General features: G+C 47.0%; 1 protein-coding gene and 1 pseudogene across 1 annotated transcript in view; both read left to right on the top strand.

The window, feature by feature from the left end:
• Nucleotides 1-9062: 9062 nt before the first annotated feature.
• GNB1L (G protein subunit beta 1 like) overlaps nt 9063-13651 on the top strand; it is a 79514-nt gene continuing 74925 nt past the window's right edge. Inside the window, exon 1 of the mRNA XM_066609869.1 lies at nt 9063-9143. The gene's annotated coding sequence lies outside the window, so the exon portion shown is untranslated. The remainder of the gene's footprint in view (nt 9144-13651) is intronic.
• LOC136634846 (5S ribosomal RNA) lies at nt 12539-12657 on the top strand (annotated as a pseudogene).

The following is a 13651-nucleotide window of genomic DNA, read 5'->3' on the forward strand; positions in this document are numbered from 1 at the left end:
GGTGGTACCTGCTGTGAGATGCTTGCATCACCTTAAGGAAAATGTTTACTTCTGCAGAAGGCCTTTTGATTTAATATGCCTATATTTACATATTCTGCAGATTCTTGGGATTGAGCAACAGCCTGAGTTTGCAAGGTTTGTATCTCTGTTGTGGAAAAGACAGGCTTGGCAATGGTCACATGTGGCAGATGGTGGCTGTGGAAGACGGCCAGTTGGAGGACTTTTCCAAATGTGTGTTGTAGGCCACAAGGAAGTGTGTACGGGCAAACACACCCTTAAGAGCCAGTCCTCAATCTGCATGTGGACTAGTAACTTGGAAGGCATACTGCAATACCTTGACTTTCATTCACTTGATTGTCATCGCTTTGCTCTTTCAACCATTTTCAATTGTAACCACATTTCAGATTTTGTCCACATGCTTTCCTCTTTTTTGTGCAGTTGCAAGTAGCCAGATGATACTGGGAAATGAGGATGATCTCTGATAAATAGCAACAGTTGGATTGAATGCGGTATACATTGGGCCCTCCTTATCCAAGGGCTCTGCTCAAGCGAATTTTAGTACATGGATTTTAGTATTTAGATGCTGAGCCCGTGGCTGGAGAGCTTCAGAGGACTTCCCGGACGTGACCGGAAGTGGCTTCTGGTGGCATTCTGTAGGCTTCTGAGAGGCATGCCTCTCCCCATAAGCTGCTGTGGTGCCTCCATGTTTAATGTATCTACAGATTTTGGGATTCACTGGTGGGTCCTGGAACAGATCCTCCGAGGATACTGAGGGTTCACTGTAATACATCTGCCTCAGGTTCAGTCTGACCATCCATCCATCTATGTATTGTCATAGATGGCAGCAGCTCTTCGAGGTTTCAGACAGGGGTTGTCCCCAGCCCTCCATGGATAAGCCACCAGGTGTTGAATCTGGGACCTTCTGCAATCTGGGACCAGTCCCTCTCCCTTGCCTTCCCTATGTCTCTCCCCCTAATTTCTCCAGCCTCCCTCATTTTGCTTTCTATGTGGCAGCCACAAGCTCACTTGGTGGCCTTAGGCAAACAAGCTACTGCATCCCAGCCTCCACCCCTTCCCCTCCAGCTCCCTTGCTCAGTGCTCTTCTCCGGGGGGGGGGGGGGGGGAGAGAGAGAGAGAGAGAGAGATTCCCAGAGGGTTGTATTGCACAACTTAATGATTCTTACTCCGTTCACATGTGCAGATTTTATGAGACCGTTAAATGGTATTAAATCAAAATTACACCCTAGGAATAATGACTGCAACAGCCCGTGCTATGGGAAATGCATGCTTCTTCAATCTAGATCCCAGCAGGATTCAAGAGCCTGAGATTGTTTTGCCTGTGCCTTTGTCGTCGTCGTCCCCCACTGCCACTAGAGGAAAGCAGACAGTGGGAATTGCCAACTTCTAGATGAGTAGTGGGGTGGTGTCACTGCACCCATATTCAAACCCCCACTCCGGTTTGTATAAATTTGACTGAGCATTGGAGACGCCTGCGTTGGCTCGGTCATGTCGTGAGAATGGATGATGGCCGGATCCCAAAGGATCTCCTCTATGGAGAACTTGCGCAAGGAAAGCGCCCTACAGGTAGACCACAGCTGCGATACAAGGACATCTGCAAGAGGGATCTGAAGGCCTTAGGAGTGGACCTCAACAAGTGGGAAACCCTGGCCTCTGAGCGGCCCGCTTGGAGGCAGGCTGTGCAGCATGGCCTTTCCCAGTTTGAAGAGACACTTGGCCAACAGACTGAGGCAAAGAGGCAAAGAAGGAAGGCCCATAGCCAGGGAGACAGACCAGGGACAGACTGCACTTGCTCCCGGTGTGGAAGGGATTGTCACTCCCGAATTGGCCTTTTCAGCCACACTAGACGCTGTTCCAGAACCACCTTTCAGAGCGCGATACCAGAGTCTTTCGAGACTGAAGGTTGCCAACAAGATTGGAGTGTCCTACAACTTCAAATTTGGTAATAATGCTCAACCTGAACTCCATTTTTTTTTTACATTTTTGTAAATTAAGTTACCGCACAATCCTAACCAGCTGTCAAGACGGCATAGCGACTGCCGTGCCAGCCTATAAAGCATGTTGTGACAGCCCAGCACTTAGGAGTGCCAGTGCATTCCTGCTGGCTCTGTCTCGCTGGCAATGGAGCATAACCCAACACAGCAGGCAGTTCCAAGATGGAGTCACTTCGGTTCATATGTAACAGGAGGGAGGGGGCACTGGGCAAGGTCTACCTTTCTGCCCCATCTACACCCGTCAGAGCGGCCACTTGTTGCAAAGGGAGGGGGAATCTGCCCTTTGGAATGGCGCCTTTTCTTCCCAATAGCGCAATTGGTTCCTACGTGTGGTATCCAAGAGGTACCTAAGGGACCAACCAGTAGTGTAGCTAGAGGGGGTGCAAAGCGCTAAGGTTTGCGCAGTGCTTCACCACAGCGTGTAACTAGCCCCTTCCCTTAGGGGGAAGGGAGCAAAACCATTTTGCTTTTGCTCTAGCAGCCCGGAACGGTTCCAAAGGAGAGAGAACAGGGCTGTGAGGCGCAGTGCGAAACTTAGTGCTTTGCACCCCCTTTAGCTACACTACCGAGACCAGCCCTGACTGGATTTGCATGCTCGGCTGAAAACCGCCTCACAACTGCCTCCCCAGCAGCAATTGGCTGAGAGTTTTGATAACTCTGCGAGGAGATGGGCTGAAAAGTGGGTCGAGTAAACCGGCCCTCCCTGTGCTCAAGTCAGTGCTTCCTATTTTGCAAGGGCAGAGCTGAGAGTCCCCCGTGTTGGGCCAGAAGGCACAACATGGGGTTCGGGATACGGCGGAGCAGAGCGCCCTCCCACCCCCCGCTCCCTCCACCGCCCCACCCTCCCCCACCCCGGAACACCCCCACCCCAGCAAACCTCTCCGGCACCCAGACCTCTTCCCTCGCTCCAGGTGGCGTGCAGCTGGGTTCGGGCTGGCACTGGGCTCATCGCAAACTGGCGCTGAGCCGGCGACAGAGCTGACCCAGCACTGAGTGTCACAGGCATGCCTTATGGCACATTTGTGGGCACTCAGTGCCGGCGTAGGGCCAGTGCTAGGAGCTTCGGGTTGGGCTCTAAGTCTTTACATGCATTTTTTCTTTGCTTTTTTCTTGGAAGGGCCAAGTCCCATTTGCCCCCCTCTGGGGTAGCCTCCAGTGGTTGGACTCCTGTCGGAACGGAGACATATGTGGTGAAAGGCTACCAATGGAGCCTAATGATTTAATCTGAAGTTTGACAGGGCCTGCTTCGTTTTGCCCTTTTCATGCCACTGGCGAAAGAAGACTCCCACTTCACCTCTTAGGCCTGCTGAGATATTTTCATCCTTTCATGATGATGGCCTTGACTGGGCAGTTGATAGCATGGTCTGTGTTCTCTTTTCCTCATTAAGGAGTAGGGAAATCCTCTATTTATACATGGCAAAGTTCCGATGCAAGGTTATGTCACCTGCATTTCCTACGCTGTAGATCAAGGGTACTGTAGCTATCTTATCTTGCAATTATGTCCTTCCAGCAGGCCTCTTGACTTCCCATGTTAAGAGGGTTGTCTGAAAACCTGTCGACTACCTTTGCCTTTGGTGCATCTGAATCACCATTGACTCCCCAGTTGGTAGGTTTCTCCAAGGTTGATTCCTGCCCTAACTAGAGATGTAACACTGGGGCTCCTTGCACGTAAAGCAGGTTCTCTAAGCTAAGTTCCTACCCCGTGTTGGAGACTGATAGCCCAATCCTATGCATGTCTACTCAGAAGAAAATCCCTTTAGGGCCAATGAGTCTTACTCCCAGGAAAGTGTGGCTAGGATTGGGCTCTGACTTGGGCAAAAACACACAGAGGCTGCAATCCTAACCACACTTTCCTGAGAGTAAGCCCCACTGAACAAAATAGGACTTACTTCTGAGTAGACCTGGTTAGGATTGTGCCCAAACAGTCTACCTACAGGGGTTTGTAGCTTACCATTGGTAGACTTGGAAGGTCTCAGGGCTGAACTTTACCCAGTGTGTAATTAATCTGTGGAACTCCTTGCCACAGGATGAGGTGATGGCATCTGGCCTAGATGCCTTTAAAAGGGTATTGGACAGATTGATGGAGGAAAAGACCATCATAGGCAGGCATTGATGGCCTCATAGACGGGCTAGCCCTTGCCACCAATCTTCTGCTAACAAAGTCCCAGGGCAGGACTGCTCTGTGCCTGCTAAAAGGAACTTGGGTTATTGCCGCATTAAAAATAACAACACCCTTTTGTCATTTGTCCTTCAGCCCAGTGGCAACTGCCAAATAGCAAATATTACAAGCTTTTCTGCATGCCGCAACTTGTTCCTAAGTTTCCAAGCACGTCAGGCCTACCCAGATCTATAGCCAATTCATTTTTCCTTGGGGAATATTGAGTGCATTCTAGGATACCATCCTGGAATTCATTTATAGAGACCACCCTGATGCTGGGTCTGATATGAAAACAACTGTTGCCATGCAGAAATGGAGGAAGCCTGTAGGACAACCGGAGTGTCCTGGCATCACTTTGGTGCGGGTTGCATATGACAACCCCAGGCTTCCCTTAATTTATTTATACTGCCCTTCTGCTTAAGTCACTCCTTTCTTTCCAGGCCAACTGGAAGAGGTGATGTGACATGCTGGCAGTAGTGAGATCTCCCTCCTTGGCAGTTTTCAAGCAGGGGCTGAACTGCCACCTATCAGGGAAGCTGTATCAGATCCCTGCATGATTCAGAGGTTGGACAAGATGACCTCCAAGACTAGATGACCTCCAAGAGACCTTCAAACCCTTGACATGTGATTCTAGGAAAGGAAGGACCCCTTGAAAGGAAGGGAATGTTGCCCTCCACATTAACTTCTCAATCCCTTTTAACCTGAGATCTGGGAGCCCAGCTGATGAGCTGGAGATGTCCCTCCAAAATCTGTCTTGAGAACCTGAGATCTAGCAAGAATTGCCAAATTCGCTATTTGCCAATTAAAATGCCCAGCAATCATTATGACCCCCATACGGCACCCGCAAATAAAGCCGCTTGAGTCACTAGTGTCACAGATCTTTCCATTTACTTGCATTCATGTTGAGGTGCTCATAAAACGGATAGCTTAAAATCGTTTCAGTGACTTGTGGAGGAGGGACCCCCACACTTGCAAGTGATACGGCTGTACTTAACTCATGCTCATGTTTCGAGGCTTTCCACGATCCTTCCAGGGGTTCCTTTATTCATTCTGGGCTGCTGCCAAACACCTGTGCGCTTGCAGAGCGAGGAATAGCCTTGCTGTTTAATTTAGCTTTGCACAAAAAAAAGAGGCTGTTTTAGGCTTGATGTAGGCCTAATCCCAACCCTCTAAAGAGCTTTAAGGCACTCTAGTTTCACCTAATCCCGAAACCTAAACCTGAATCTTTGAAAAACTTCCATGACACCAGAGGACTGGGCAAATAAAGGGCTTCCATGATCGAATTATTAAAAGGATACAGTGTGCCTTGTGGATTTGAGTCCCAAAGCTTTCCCTAAGGAGCTTGTCCTTGTCCACAATAAGAATGTTTGTTTTACAGACAATAGATTCCGCGGAAGGTTTACGAGGCCGTGTCCGATTGCTAGGGAAAAAAAAAACACCTAAAACCAGAACGGAGTGATATCCCTCTGTGAAGGTTAAGCGTGTAAGAAAAATGACTACGGTAGTAACAAGTCTAGACACCGCAAGCTTACCGACCGGAGCGGGTTTCTTATTTTATAGACTGCTCAAATCATCCTCAAGGCATTGCTTGAGCTTTTAAGCCTAATTCTTTTAAGAGCGCTAAACTGTGGGGCTGCGAACAAGCACATAGCGTAAAGCATCCCCCACATGCTTGGATTGCAATCAGGCTAGCAATTAGCTCCATGCGTGTGACTTGCGGGATAACGAATGAAGAACACTTGTAGATGGGCAACTATGTGTTTAAAAAATAAGAATAATAAGAATAAACTACTCTGGAAGTGAAGCTTTTCCAGGAAGGACACTCCCCTGTGTGGTGGGTTTTGGGGGTGATTGGTGCTGTTAGCGAGTGTCCTGGTCTGGCGCTTCAGACAAGCTAGTTTCACGCAGTGCTCCAAACAGAACAGAAGCATCTTCCTAGCTACAAAGCAATGCAGGCTGTGCGCTGGATAAATGCTATTTACATGCACCTCAGTGGTGTTCCTGGGGGTGTTCCTGCCACCACCCCAGCCATGCCACCCCAAATGCCCCCCATGCCCACTGCCACGCCTTCCGGAGGACTTCTGACAGCTGGAGAGTCCACGTACTTTCTTAGGCCTCCAGACGGTTGTGAAAACTTCACTTCTAGTTTCTCAGGGAAAGAGGAAGTGACATTTTCAGGCCCTTAGAAGGCTTTCTGAAGGCTGGAGAGACAACTGAAGTCCTTCCTTGTGGGAACACATTTGAATTCCACAAGAACGCATTACTTGTGCAGTTGCATCTGTTCACCTTTAAGGTGCCACGTACCTCTTTGTTGTTTTTGCAGCCTCAGATGATCATGGCTACCCTGCTCAAATGTGCACAAGCAGGACAAGAAATGTCCTGCACATGAAACATGAAGCGGGACATGAAAGCAGGACAGGAAATGAAATGTACCTTAAAATATCCAAGATATTGACCAAACTAGACATGATTGCTGTACACCTATGTAGAAAGTACCAGTAAGGGGTGCTAAAGTCTTTCTATACCTAGCTATAACCACCCTCTCTTCCATTCAAGGGCACTTCTTGTATCTGAACTCAGCTAAGGGGGAAAGTGTCTGGAGGCACAAGCTGTGAGCAATTACTTAACAAATTGAGAAGGATGTAGCATTCCTCAGCTGAGTGCCCTTTTTGCTGTCCAAACCAGGCCATCTACTCTCTCTTCCTATGAGATGGGGGACTCAGCTTGGCTCTGCTATGCCCCACTGAGGAGCTTGAGAACCTCAAAAACTTCATTGTGCATTACTCCATGTGAAGATAAAGCCTCATTGATAAAACATCATTGATCTTTTCAACGCTGTATCCCAGGGGTGTCAAACAGAAGGCCAGAACAGAACAGAACAGAACAGTACAGACAGAACAGAAGGACCTAATGTGGCTCCTGGAAGCAATTTATCTGCCCCTCCTGTTATAATTTGGCTCTCCCAGTTTGATAATTGGGCTGTCTCATATCTGGAAAATATGGACAAGATTTGCACATTGTCTCTTCCGTCATTGGCAGCTGATGAGTTTCTATGTGAGAACAAAGTGCTTATTTATGGCCATTGTCTCCTGAATAATGTCACTTTCTGCTTAATGATGTCACATCCAGCCCTCAGCAGGTACTGTGAATGCTAACTTCAGTCCTCTGTACAAAACGAGTTTGACACCCCTGTTCATATCCAGAGCACGCTCAAATCTGCATCCCCTGTATTACAAATTTGCAGGTATTGGAGGAGTGAGAATATGGGGTACAATCAAAGGGAGTGAGATTGCCACATTTACAGCACAAGTCTACACGTGCTTAGAAGTAAGCTCCACTAGGGCATACTCTTACTGGACAAGTAAGCTCCAGTAGGGCATACTCCCAGTTGAATGTGCAACCTTACTCTCTACAGTGTTTCTCAAACGGTGGGTTTGAGAAACCCACTAGGTGGGTTGGGAGCCGAATTCAGGTGGGTCCCCAATCATTTCAATGTGTATTTTATTTTTTAATATAGTAGACTTGATGCTACCATGGTATGTGACTACATGTGGGGAAATGTGACAGATTTGTACTTTGAACAGGCTACTGTGTGTATGCTTTTATTTATTTATTTTATTTACTTATTCACATTTTTATACCACCCTTCCTCCAAAGAGCTCAGAGTGGTTTACACAGCTGCTCCTCCCCTCCTTCTTGTCCTCACAACAACCCTGTGAGGTAGGTGAGGCTGAGAGAAAGTGACTGGCCCAAGGTCACCCAGGAAGCTTTGTGGCTGAGGGGAGATTTGAACCTGGATCATCCAGGTCTAAGTCCACCTCCCAAACCACTACACCATAACAGTGAGAGTCAATGGGGCTTCCTCCTGGGTAAGTGTGGGTAGGATTGATGTCTTTGGGATATTTGGGGATTTTTTAAAAAACAGATCAGCAATTGCTTGGGAGGGTTAGGAGGGTTTCTTTAAAATTATACTTATATTACGTATTTAACATAAGTATAATTTTAAAGAAAATTATAGTACTTGTACTTATTTCATTTTTTAAAAAATTCTACTCATTGTCAACTTCTTAACTGTAAACTTATTATGAACTTCTTAATTAATACTGTAAAATTCTTAATTAATTGGTTTGATTTTTGTTATATGGGGCTCGTTAAAAATTTTCCTGCTTGATGATGTCACTTCTAGCCATGACATCACTTCTAGGTCAATGACATCATTTCCAGTGGGTTTCGACAGATGGTCATTCTGAACAGTTGGTCTGGGTGGTAAGAAGTTTGAGAGCTACTGCTCTAGGAAGAGTGCTTAGGATGTCAGCCTTGCAGGCCAATCCTATCCACACTTTCCTGGGAGTAAGCCCCATTGATTCTTATGGGACTTACTTCTGAGCAGACATGCATAGGATTGGGCTGTTAGCCATTGTGCTGCACCGGCACCATTAATTACGAAGAGTTTCAGAAGGGTGTCTGTGTGTACACGTGTTTGTGCATTCCCAAGTGCATGCATTCAACTTTTTGTACACTGACTGCCCTGCAGCTCATGCAACTGAAGGTTGTGCGATAGATTTTCTCAGCCAATACATTTTCTAGGTGCTCCTAAGCCTTGTGCATTGCCAGGCTCTCACGCAACACCTCCCTTCCGCTGCAGTGCACAGCCTCAGCCCAGAAACCCAAGACTGCAACCGCCTCCCACTATGTTCCACTGGAAATGACAGCAGGACAAGCCCGCGCATGCGCAGATCGTCTAAGAGCCGGCTGAGCGCCCTTCTTCCCCACACAGCAGCCGGTCAGACATTTCCTATCGATCGCCGGTCGGTCGATGGATGGATGGATCCCTCGCTCTTCGCTCCTGCTGCTCTCCGGAGTACTCTGGACGGACTGTGCGTGCGTGAAAAGGGGCCGGCTGGACCCGCTGCCGCGCGAGCTTGTGGTTCCTACTGGAAGGACCTCCTGTTTTTCAAGAGTTCCTACTGATTGTGAGTCATTATTATTGGGGATTGCAATGGGGGTGGGTGGGTCTCTGTGCTTCTTCATTTGGTATGGAGGGGTCTGTATCCCCCTAATGAGTCCTTCTTTGGGGTGCTTGCTGCTTTCCTCCCCCTCCCACAAAGTTCCTAGGCTTTTAACAGTGGCAGGCAGGAATCTAACAGGTGTCTCCTCTTGGGGGGTGTTTTTCTGGGGGGGGGGCTCTGTGCTTCATCATTTAGTATGGAGGGGTCTTTATCCTATCTAATGTCCCTCTTTGGGGTGTTTGCTGCTTTCTTCCCCCCTCCCCCAACAGTCCACCAGACTTGGTGGGGTCTCCAAGATCAGTCTCTAGAACAGTGGTTCTCAAACATTTTAGCATTGTGACCCACTTTTCAGAACGACAATCAGTCCAGGACTCGCCAGAAGTGATGTCATTAACCTGGAAGTGATATCATGATTGGAAGTGACATAATCAAGTGGGAAAATTTTTAACACCCCTCCATTCAACAGATCAAATCAATTAAGTAAATTAAAATTTTACAATAAGTATAAGTTTAAAAATTTATTTAAAATAAAGAACCCCCCCCCCTCCTAACCTTCCCGAGCAGTTGCTGATCTGTTAAAAAAAACTCCTCTAACATCCCAAAAGCTGCAGTCCTATCCACATGTGCTCAGGAGTAAACCCCATTGACTATCCGTGTTAAAAGTATACATACAGTAGTCTACAGATCTGTTACATTTCTATAACACCTGTAACATCTTCAAAGTACAGATCTGTAACATTTCTCCAAATGCAGTTGCATGCCATGGGAGCACCAAGTCTAATATATGAAAAATAAAATGCACATTGAAATGAATGGGGACCCACCTGAAATTAGCTTGCGACCCACCTAGTTTGAGAAACAATGCTCTTAGGGGACTCTTGAAAGCAATCTTGGAGATTTTTAACAGGGCTTCCAGGAATTCATTATGTTGAAGGAAAACCAAGCCAAACCAAGCTGTGGGTAACGAGCCCATTTCATATGGGTCCCCATATATTTCAATATTTTGTTTTTAATATATTAGGTGTGATGCTCTCATGGTATGTGACTGCATTTGGGTAAATGCTACAGATCTTTACTTTGAACAGGCTAATACATATATGCTTTTAACAATGAGAGTCAATGGGACTTACACCTGGGTAAGTGTGGGTAGGATTGCAGCCTAGGCTTGCTAAAAATTTTCCTGCTTGATGTCACTTCCGGTCATGACATCACTCTAAAAAATGGGTCCCGGTACTAAAAATTTGAGAACCACTGCTGTAAATAGTTTCAGTAAGAGCAGTGACTGCATTAAGAGCAATTAAAAAGCCACTGAATCTCTCATTCATGCAACATCTCCAAGAGGCTGTTGGCAATAGCTTATTATAGGCACCGGAGCATTGGCAGGAATTAAATTTGGCAATCCTATTAGATGGCACATTTCATTCCTGCCACTCCTGTGCCTGTAATAACCCCTGAATCTCTCTCTCTCTCTCTCTCTCTGTATGGGTGTGCACCACTTAACAATGGGGATATGTTCTCTGATCTCTTTTGTTTTGTGATTAGGTCATTAAGTGAACATTCAGTCCAATCTATTGCTTTTGTTGTGTCAAAAGACACTCCCTGCCGGACACTAGCTGGCTGCACAGGCTACTGTAGACAGATTGCCTCTTCTTTGCATTAAGAGCCTTTCTGTTGTGTAAACAGACACTCGACTGCAGGCTATGGGAGACACGATTGTCTCATTAAGAGCATCTTTATTATGCTTTGACCACTGTCATATATGCGGTTCATCATTAAGCGAATGGTTGTTAAGTGGCACACGCCTATATATATTGTCAATGTCCATGTTAAAAAACAAGTTCCCGTTGAAAAAACATAGTGGCGTCTTGATGATATTAAGCCATCCAGTGCGATATTGACAAAGCTGTGTGGCAGTTGGTGAACCATATTTTGCGAGACATATAGAATGTTATTAAGCCATCTTTTCTTTGTTCTTCCTCTTGGTCTTCCTGTACTTTTAGCATCATATATTTGCTTGACTCGATGAGAGTTGTCCATACACGGTATACAGCAAACCAGCACAACCTAGATTTTAAAATCTGCACCAGAGGAGGTTTCTTATCTGCTTGGGTCCACACATCTTTATTTCTCCATCACTACCACCACCTAACTTTCAAGTAAAATAGATAGTGGGTGACAGAACTGTTTAATTCCCTGAATAACTGAGAAATTCAAGAAGCCAAGCTCTTCTGTCCCTAGTCAGTGGCATAACCTTGGAGAAGGCTATGTATGTTGGATTTCTGCCTGCCTTGTGGCAGTGTAAGGGCAGAGGAGTGCTGCTAAGACAAAGATGGAAACATCAATCAGTTGCTCAGTTACAGCACACCTGCTTTCATGTAGAAGGTCCCAGGTTTACATAAGAACAGCTCCACTGAATCAGGCCATAGTCCCATCTAGTCCGGCTTCCTGTATCTCACAGTGGCCCACCAAATGCCCCAGGGAGCACACAAGACAGCAAGAGACCTGCATCCTGGTGCCCTCCCCTGCATCTGGCATTCTGACATGTTCAGGATGTGCATGTACAACCTCCTGATTTTAGGAATGGGCTATGTCAGAATGCCAGATGCAAGGGGGGGCACCAGAATGAGGTCTCTTGTTATCTGGTGTGCTCCCTGGGGCATTTGGTGGGCCGCTGTGAGATACAGGAAGCTGGACTAGATGGGCCTATGGCCTGATTCAGTGGGGCTGTTCTTATGTTCTTATGTTTATGTTCTTATGACATAGCCCATTTCTAAAATCAGGAGGTTGCATGTACACGTCATGGCGTTTAATCTCTGTCATCCCCAGGTACCTCCAAGAAAGACCCCTTAAAATGTACAAGCTTATTAAAAATTCAAGAGAGAGATGGGAGGATATTTATTTATTTATTTATTACATTTTTATGCCGACCTTCCTCAAAGGAGCTCAGGATGGTGTACATCGTTCCTCCCCTCCTGTTGCCCTCACAGCAAGCCTGTGAGATAGGGGAAGCTGAGAGAGCGAGTGCCTTGCCCAAACTCACCCAGGAGGCTACATGACTGAGCAGGGATTTGAGCCTGGGTCTTCCAGGTCTCAAGTCCAACTCCCAAGCCACTATAGAACAAGCAGGCATAGGAAATGACTTGGCCTTTGACAGTGCCCAGGTGCAGATCTTCCAAAAAAATACCAGCAGGCAAACTTGAAAGCAAACTTCCTCCATCAGTCTGTCCTATCACCTTTTCAAGGCATCTGGGCTGGGCGCCAGCACCACATCCTGCAGCAAGGAGTTCCAGAGATTAATTTCATGCTGGGTAAAGAAATATTTTCTTTGGCTACCTGCTTACTTCTGTGAACAACTTAAATAGCACAGGTAGACTGCCCTGCACATGCCCAATCTCATCTGATCTCGGAAGCTAAGCAGGGTCAGGCCTGGTTAGTACTTGGATGGGAGACCGCCTGGGAATACCGGGTGCTGTAGGCTGATACCATAGTCTTTCCAGACTGAAGGTTGCCAACCAACCATAGGTGTAGGAAGGAAAGTGGAGGAGCATCTTTCCTATTTAACCCCATGCTGAGGCTTTCCTAAGTGGGAGGAAAAAAAAGGCACAAGGGGAGCTCAGTCATCCCAGATGTACATACTGAGTTGAGCGCGGTCCATGAGTTGAGCAGTCCTCTCAGCCTTGATCGGGATGCAGCTGCAGCAGCGCCTCTCTGGGAACATAGATGCTTCTCATTGAGTCTGGATGGATTTCAGCTCCTCTGAGGAGTGCTGACATCTTTCCATTAGCACCTTGACCACTTCACTTCCCAGCACAGCTGGAGGTGGCATACCTGTCGATCCCACACAGTTAACAAGTGGCGGTCTTGACAGTCTGCATGCTCTCGAAAGCTTCTCTAGTGGTTGTGATGGCAATGGTCTTTGAGCATTTTTTTTTTTTTGCCCACCCCCTACTGGACCTCCCAGATCTCTAGCCGTGAAGAAGACGGAAGCAGAGGTCAGGGAGCGAGTGAGCAATCGCTTAATCGGTGAACTGAATGTTTGGAACAGGTGGAGAGAGTAGTACAGCATTTCCTGTTGGAATTTTCAGCAGTGCTTCAGGGAACTACGGTGCTGTTTGAAGATAGGAATCTAAGCAGGGTCCGTTATTGATTGGTTCTCTAGCTCATTATTGTGTGCTGTGACTGAAAGAAGCTTTCTCAGTTTCTACCTGAAGATGCCAGGGGTTGAACCTGGGACCTTGTCCATGCAAAGCAAATGCTCATCCACTGAGCAATTGTTTTGTTGGCATCCTTCAGTCTCGGAAGACTATGGTGTCACGCTCTGAATGGTGGTTCTGGAACAGAGTGTCCTCTCCAGTGCGTGAAGCCTGGGTAAAATAGGTATGGAGGATAGGCTGGGTAAAGTAGTTATGGAGGATAGCCTGGGTAAAGTAGGTATGGAGGATACCCATGCAGCAAATCCCCCCTCTCCACGT

Source organism: Tiliqua scincoides, chromosome 14 (genome assembly GCF_035046505.1).
Source record: "Tiliqua scincoides isolate rTilSci1 chromosome 14, rTilSci1.hap2, whole genome shotgun sequence".
Classification (NCBI taxonomy): domain Eukaryota; kingdom Metazoa; phylum Chordata; class Lepidosauria; order Squamata; family Scincidae; genus Tiliqua; species Tiliqua scincoides.